General features: G+C 42.5%; 1 pseudogene; it reads left to right on the top strand.

Moving 5' to 3' along the window:
- The first annotated feature begins 879 nt into the window (after nt 1–879).
- Nucleotides 880–8275, top strand: LOC108789794 (annotated as a pseudogene).
- Nucleotides 8276–8632: the final 357 nt, after the last annotated feature.

Genomic DNA, 8632 nt, shown 5'->3' with positions numbered 1-8632 from the left:
TCCTGGGACTATCACACTGAGAGTGTATGGGACAGCCAGATGTCGGTGAGACCAAAACATAATGTTCTGATGAAAGTCCAATGAACTGTTCTTTTATATTTAGCATGGATTGTTGACCTTTTCACTGAATAAAGACTGTCCTTTTTATGTTAAGGTCGGCTTCAGGAGTGGTCACTTAGCGCTGACCATTGGGCTTTATTCCCCAAACTACCACACAGGGTATCACTGGGATAGGAAGTGAGTGGACATAATACAGGAAAGAAGGGCAAATCTCATCTATGGAAAAGCAGAGTGCAATAATTAAAAAAAAAACCTGACAGATGAAACTTTTCCCTACAAAGTTTTGGATGGAGTTACAGTTTGAAATGTAGACTATGTAGTAGGAGGCCACCAATGGAGTAAGTACAGATTGTGGGGCCAAAGTTTTGATGGCTCCCCCCGGGAGTCCTCCCTGCTGTCATAGATCTTAACATAAAGTATGTTTAAATTAAGGACAGGTAGCAGGAGAAATGTCAACATAGTCAGTATGCTACTAAGGAGCTGTGCTGGGGATAACCTAACATTCACAGGAAGCTCATTTGTAAAGTAGGATAGATGTCCCTACGGTCTACAATGTGGTAACAGTAGTAGGGAACCCCTTTCTATCACTAGACTATGATATTTAATTTTGGAACTGCCCTTGTTAATCAGTAACTTAGTATTTTCTAACATTAGGCTACCCCTTGCTAGTACACACGCTAATAATTTAGGGTGGCTTCATCTGGAGATCATTACATAGAGGAAATAGTTTGTGTAATCTTGTAAAATCCTTAAACAATAATTAAAAAGCTTTATTTTATTGCATTCTTTTTTCAACAGTTGAGCATTGGAAGGCAATGGGCTCCTCAATATTCAGTCTCTCATGTCTACTCATCATTGCAATGTCTGTCCATGGCGGTCCCGATCCCACCCTGAATGACCACTGGAAGCTATGGGCTCTGAAACACCAGAAAGTCTACGTGAATGTGGTAACGTATAAAGCTAATGAGGACAATTCCCCCACTTGCAATGGTCATAAGGACAAATGGAGACAGAAAGAGAGAGAGAGATAGAAAGAGAGAGAGAATCTCCTTAGTGTGAAGACCCTTTCCTCCATGCATCCAAAACAACCACAAAACGTTTTGGCTATACATACATTTCACATACACAGTTACCAGGATGCAATATGGCTTACAATATTAGGTCCTGGTTGTCCAATTTAAAAATCAATGTCTCTAGGTAGTTTTTATAGTATCTTAGTTTCAGACAGGTGTCTATAACTTGTATATCTGATGAACATATGAAAATGTATTTGGTGGCTCTGTATATCACATGACACTTTAAAGTGTCATTTCACCTTGTTCCAGCTTTGCCCCATCACACGCAATAGTTTCACACCAACTTATTATATTATGACTAAAACGTCAGTATGAAGTACTGCTGCCAAACATCATGATAGCATCATAGATAGCTTAGCATAACGGCATTGTGATTGAAAAAAATTGAGCTGCCCATGATTTGTTTGGACAGTTGTTCATAAAAAAACACATATGGCAGCCATGCTATAGGCGACTACATTTTGTACATTGCAATTTGGTTTACTTCATTAAATTAAACCTGTTAATAAATTAAAGTGAATCTAGCAAGTCCAAAGCCCCGACCAGAGACCCTAGGGAGCACAATTATCCAATGGCTGCTTTCATCACCTCAACTGGGGCTCTGCCATGCCCTACTATGATCCCTGCAAGCAATGCGGTAAGCATAACTAACCAACAGACCTGTACACATTGCTGCTGCATATTGAGCACCCCATTTCCCGAGGCTTGCAGGGTGCTTAAAGTGTATGGAGTCCCTCAATATGAACGTCTGTTCATTCCTTCCTGATTGTTATAATTCGTTTTTTAAGCCCTAAAGGAGAGTTCATTCACCCAAAACATGTTGGCTATATTGGATGCTCCTGTTCAATATACTTCCAAGCGAGACAATTATTTTTCACTCCTCTTCCTGTAATGAACCTAGCAAACAAAAGAAGCCGAGAAGAACTCATCGCTAGAGTCCTAGAGAGAAATGAACCTTCTGATGTATCCATCCAGCAAAAACTGGAATATTGCCTGTGAATTGTATTCCCATAGCTTTCATATAGAACTCTGTATTATGTGTGTCCTGGATATTGTGATGATGATATCCTTTTCCTGACACCATAGATAGAAGAGATGAAAAAGCGGATGATCTGGGAAGACAGTCTGAAATTTGTCACAATCCACAATCTGGAGTACAGCCTGGGGCTTCACAGTTATGAGGTTGGAATGAACCATCTGGCAGACATGGTAAGAACGTGTCTCCAACTTTGTTTTGCTTTTCAGTAATTTGTGGACAGATCACTGGAAGATATAATTAGGGTGTATTACGGATATTAAACTATTTAAACACCCAATATTGAGTAGGTTCCCCTTTTGCCACCAAAACAGTCCTGACCCATCAAGGCATGGACTCCACCAGACCTCTGAAGGTATGCTGTGGTATCTGGCACCAAGCCACCAGTAGCAGATCCTTTATGCCCTGTAAGTTGTGGCCTCCATGTATCAGACTTGATTTTCCAGCACATTCCCCAAATGCTCAATTACTTATTGACAGCACCCAAGGAGGTACTCTGAATGCCCCACCCTTGGTACATCACTATGGATGGGTGAAAGCACACAAAAATAAACATAATTGCTCATAAACACAAGAAAAAAAAGTGAGGAAGACCACCTTAGCTTGGCTCAAAGCAAGCAAGCCTTCTAAAAGTGAAAATATAAAGCTCCAGGATATTATTGAAGTTATTCTTATCTTTTCATTCCAGACAGCTGAGGAAGTGGTGGCCACAATGGCAGGCTTTAAGGCTCCGGAGATCACAGAATTGAACTACACAGGGGGATTATCTAAATGGGATGTTAAAGCTCCAGATTCAATTGACTGGAGAACTAAGGGCTGTATCACAAATGTGAAGAACCAGGTATGTCACATTTACAGAAGTTGCCCATTTTAGACTTGTACCCACTTCCTAATCCTACATGGGGTACAGTAAGATCCCAGTCACTCTCACCTCTCAAACACTGTTGTGTGTCTTTGTTTGGAAGGTGTATGAAAAACACATTGAGGGCTTAGCTATTTTATTATGGAAGTTAAAAGACAACAAACCAACACATTTCTAGGGGTTATAGGTTGGCACCTTCACCGTTGGTCTTTGAGGCCCCTTCGTGTTACAGAGCTTCCTACCTACATTGTGCCCTACAGCATGGACTTATTTTCACACTAAGAAACTAAACTAATTTTAGATCCAGTGCCTCTCATCTACAATTGTGCATACATTTTTTTGGTATGCTAAGAGTTAAGAACACCTATTGCCACATTATAGCTGAATAGGTATGATATTATTAGCTGCACTGCAGCAATTTTACCTGATGGGCTTTAGAAAAGCATGACACCAGAGAATGTTCATTATTATTATACAGTATTTATATAGCGCCAACAGTTTGTGCAGCGCTTTACAATATAAGGAAGACATTACAATCACAATACAATTCAAGACAAGATAGGAGCTTACAATCTAAAAGGGAGGGGCAAGTGATACATGAGGAGGTAGCTGTGTGGGGATGAAGTGTTTGAGAACGTGATGGTTGAGTGGTTAGGTTGAGGTGGGATAGGCTTCCCTGAAGAGATGAGTCTTTAGGGAACACCTAAAGGCAGTCAAGGTGGGAGACAGACGGACAGGTTGGAGTAAAGAGTTCCAGAGGATGGGAGACACTCTACAGAAGTCCTGGAGGCGAGCATGGGAGGAGTTGACAAGGGAGCTGGCAAGCAGGAGGTCTTGGGATGAGCGGAGGGGAAGGTTAGGGTGATACTTTGAGGAAAATGCTGAAACATACAACAGCATTACCAGGAACCATTAGGCAGATTAGCCCAGGTGATTGTATACAGTTTTATTTATTGCTTCAGCTCAAATCTATGTAGTTCGATGGTGAAATTATAGCTAATTAGCCTACAAACATCAGGTGCTCATAATAATCTGGCCACTCAGTGTATATGCATGCAAAGTGTACTTTGAAAACTGTGACCTGTGGTGACCTGGGGTTTTCAACACTACCTCACTTTGTTCCAGTGTTGTGTATAAGACCTCTTCTCTTACATGGAGCTGGCATTGAGAATAATGGAAATACCTGACATGGTCACTTTAATAAAGTCGAAGTTACATAAAAACATTTTATTTTTCAGTAAAGTTGGGGAAGATTAGAATCTGTTTCAGGTTTATCTTCCTGTATGTGACCCCATTGGAAAGATTCACTCTCACTTTCTTGTCCTGTTGCCAACAGTCACCAGGCAAAAAAGTTGTCACCAGTTGAGGAGAAATCTTCCATAGGTCAAAAAATAGGGGGAGATTTCTTGCTGTGTCTCCGGGATAGGAAATAAAGTTAAAGCTCCTCAATGGGATTGAGACAGAAAAAAAAATTTCATTCCCTATTCTGCCCACAACAAGAAAAGTTATTTCCTGCATTTTCATAAATTATTTTGTTAGATATTTTCATGACAAAACTTTAAGCAATTTTGCAGAAGACTCCATGATATGTTGTATTATTTCTTTCATGTTGAATATAATTTGAGCTATATTTCTAACAACTCTGTTGAGATACCGTAAGATGCTTCCAGTTGGTGGCCTGTGATCTTAAAGGCATACATTCAGAATGTATCTGATTCTCAGCATTGTACATATTGTAGGGATCATGTGGCTCTTGTTGGACTTTTAGTACAACAGGCTCTCTGGAATGCCAAATTATGCTGAAGACAGGAAAGCTGCAGTCACTGAGTGAGCAGCAGCTTGTGGATTGCACTGAGAGCTATGGAAACCATGGATGTAAAGGAGGATGGATGGGACTGGCCTTTAAGTATATTGTTGACCATGGCCTTGCACTGGAATCCTCATACCCATACCAAGGAAAGGTAATGAAACGCATTCATCAGATTCTATCTATCTATCTATCGTTGGTCCTTGCTGCTGCACTAATGGTTCTCTGATCCCAGGCCAGCATGTTGATGCACCCCCAGGGGTGTGTCCAGGGCCTGGATGACCCATAGGAGAGGGCGGAGCCATCTTGGGCAGAGCACACTATAGTGGGTAGGGAGAGGGGGTACAAAGATGTACCCCACTGTCACAGCGCACTTATCTGCACTACCAATCACACTCTACTCCTCTTCCCCTGCCTTGCCGCTATTACCACAAACACATCAAAATGACAGCCAGGGCTTGCTCTGTCTACACAGTAGTGGTTTTAGCCACTGCGGTGTTACTAAGCCTTCGGGAAAGTGCACCAAACATTGAGGAATACAATGTGACATTATTGTTACTTCATATTTACATTCATATGCAGCTCAGGGGTGACCATTGATCTGCATATGATGTCATTTAAAGCAACCCCATCAGTAAAATAACAAATAATTAATTAAATGTGTTCTTCTTCAACCTCTTATTAAGGGGGAAACCTTTTGGAAAACCCATTAATATTGATTTTCTCCATTTACCAGGTGGGCCCCTGCTCATCTGCTGCTAATGCTGCTACATGCAGAGCTTTTGAGATATTGCCATTTGGGAATGAACTAAAGCTTCAGCAAGTGGTGGGAACCGTGGGACCCGTCTCTGTGGCAATAGATGTTCTCAACGGTCCTTCCAACTCTACAAGACAGGTGTCTATAAAGTATCCATACCCAGCGTACAAGTCAAAAAAGTGTCAGGCTCGGTTCGCATATGTTATGTGTGTTATGGCACCTGTTAAAAAGGATACATGAATTTGGCGCAAAGCACCGCCATTGGCAATGCAGAGGCACTGTGAGACTGGAGTGTCCATACTAGACACTCCGTCCTCAGTGTAGCTCAGTAACTTTGAGCCGATAAAATCACAGGCTCAGCATTGCTGAACTCTCTACCCAGCCGCTGCAACTTTCGCACAGGCAGGTGCAGCGGCCAAAGACTTTTGCTGTGAGTGGGCAGAGGCTGATGGGAAACTCAGAGAGACTGGTTCCCCATTAGGTCTGCCTGCCTAGTGATTCACTGCAGCCAATGGGTGGATTCCATAACCAATAGCCAGCCTGCTATTGCCTATGCAATTTGCCCATTGCCTGTTGTCAATCAATAGTAGAGTTTACCTGATGGGAAACTAGTCCCCCTGCGTCACTAGTTGTTAAGGGTGTTGGCGGCTTTGGAGCCATATTTGGGTAATGATGTCAGCCAGCATCCCCAACCCCTTTGCTTACATTCAACTGCCCACTGGAGAAATTCCTGTTAATGAACATATTTTATGCTGTATGCATGTAAATGTCTGTTAACGTCTGACGTCATGTAAATGTCTGTTAAGCATACAGTGCAGATGCACTCTATTGGAGCCATCTGCATCCTAGCAACCGATAGAGGACATTAGCGCCATAAAAAAAATACTAAAACTAATAAAACAAAAAGTTTCCATTGGGCTTTAAACTATGAGGTGAGTGCTTTTCACTCATCCTCATAGTTCTAGCCGACCTGTGACAATGAGACTGTCACAGGTCGGCTCAGTAGATCGGGAAGTGAGGGAACACATACCGGCGTTCGCTTACTTCTCGATCTTGTCACTGCACAGGGGAGGGACTGGATTCCCCCCTCCCTGCTGTGATCCTCCAGCACTGACTTGTGGAACGGACGGGGAGGGTACAGCTGGATCTGCCTCTAGAAAGGCAGAGCCAGCTGTCACTCACGCAGCTGGGCGGATCCAGACAGTATTGTCAGGATCCGTTTCAGCTGCGGCGTCTCAGTATACCGCGAGATACAGCTCACGGTATACTGAACTTAGGGTGACGGGAGGACGCTAGTTTGTGTCCTCCCGTTACCCTTAGGAGAACTATGGGGAAAAGACCTGACCCCATAATTCTCCTTTAAGTAATCATCCATACCATTTATTTCCTGTCAGATAGGCTCTTGCACTATATAGGTGTTGGTAGATCTTAAGGCGATCGTACAGTTAGACTGTAACATATATAGCCGTCTTAAGAGGGATATGTTTAAAACCAGCTGTCTGTTAATAGAACATGCCGGCCAAGAAAGGAAAGGGTTGCAGTGCAACTATCACAAATGGGCCCTCTCTTCCTGGATAAAGTGCAAGTGACTGTTGTTGTATTCCTGCTGTACATTTAAGTACACTATATGGCTAAAAGTTTCCAGGGTCCTGATCATTACACTTATATGAGCTTGTTGGTAACCCCATTCCAAAACCATGGGTATTAATATGGAGTTGCTGGTCCCCACCACCACCTTTGCAGCTATAACAGTACCCACGCTCCTGGGAAGGTAAAGACCTTTATTCAAGATGTTGGGAGTGTGCCTGTGGGAATTTGTGCCCATTCAGCCAGAAGAGCATTTGTGAGGTCAGGTACTGATGTTGGGTGAGAAGATCAGGCTCACAGTCACCATTCCAATTAATAGCAAAGCTGTTTAGTAGGCTTGAGGGTCAGGGATCTGTGGAGGCCACGAGTTCCCCCACACCACACTCATCAAACCATGTCTTTATGGAGCTGGCTTTGTGAACTTTCATGGTGGAACAGAAAAGAGTCTTCCTCAAACTGACACACAAAGTTGGATGCACACCATTGCCTAAAACGTCTTTGTATGCTGCGGCATTAACAGTCCCCTTTACTGGAAACTCCTAAAAACTCAACTTGCAGGGGTTGTCCACATGCTTTTGTCCATGTTGTGTACCAATATTTTTTTTTAACTTCTAATTAGTGTGCACAGGAGGATTGAGCTGATCTTTTTTTTTTTATAAACTTTCTTTTTGTGCTAGGCGTGTACTATGACCCTAAATGCCGTGTACGGAAGATTAACCATGCAGTACTGGCAGCTGGATACGGTACAGAAAATGGAGCTGCCTACTGGCTGGTTAAAAACAGGTAATAGGTTTCAGGGATAAAAGAGGAAAACATTCAAATGAGGACTCCAGAAGTAGTATTTGTGGCAATGATGACCTCATATAGGCACTAGATTCCATATGATCCTTTAGCCATTGTAGGAAAGATATATACAAGTAGATTCAGCAACTCCAACTATTACCTTTCATCAGACATGACTATCCCGCCTACCCTACTCTCTGAAATACAGCAAAGGTAAGAGCAGTCCTAAAATACTGTAGATACTTTGACCCATGTGGAAATGTTTTTTAGGTCAGTCATGCAACTGCGTAGGCATTTGGTCACATGATGTCTGCTAAGGGGTGAATCAGAGTTTAGAATGGTGGTGCATGACTACAATATTTAAATGGGAGCTCCACTTTAAAAGTAGTATTCTGCTAGAGTTCTGTAGAGAATTACACACGTCATTACACACATCATTTTTTTGCCACTGAATGGAACCGAGAACGCAGGAATTTCCGATGTTCCTTGGCTTCATCTAGTGGTGGGAATGCCTAGCAAACAGCATTCGCACAGAGTGTAGCTGGGCAGAAGATTTATCAAGTGGCTCCTAACTGTGTGACAAAATTCTGCACTTAACTTGTAGGGTTGCACCGATACCGATACTAGTATCAGTGCCGATACCTAGTATTTGGGCGACCCCAAT

Source organism: Nanorana parkeri, unplaced genomic scaffold (genome assembly GCF_000935625.1).
Source record: "Nanorana parkeri isolate BGI_ZX_2015 unplaced genomic scaffold, ASM93562v1 scaffold420, whole genome shotgun sequence".
Taxonomy (NCBI): Eukaryota; Metazoa; Chordata; class Amphibia; order Anura; family Dicroglossidae; genus Nanorana; species Nanorana parkeri.
The sequence above is the reverse complement of the archived record's forward strand: the minus strand, read 5'-3'. Positions and strand labels throughout refer to the sequence as shown.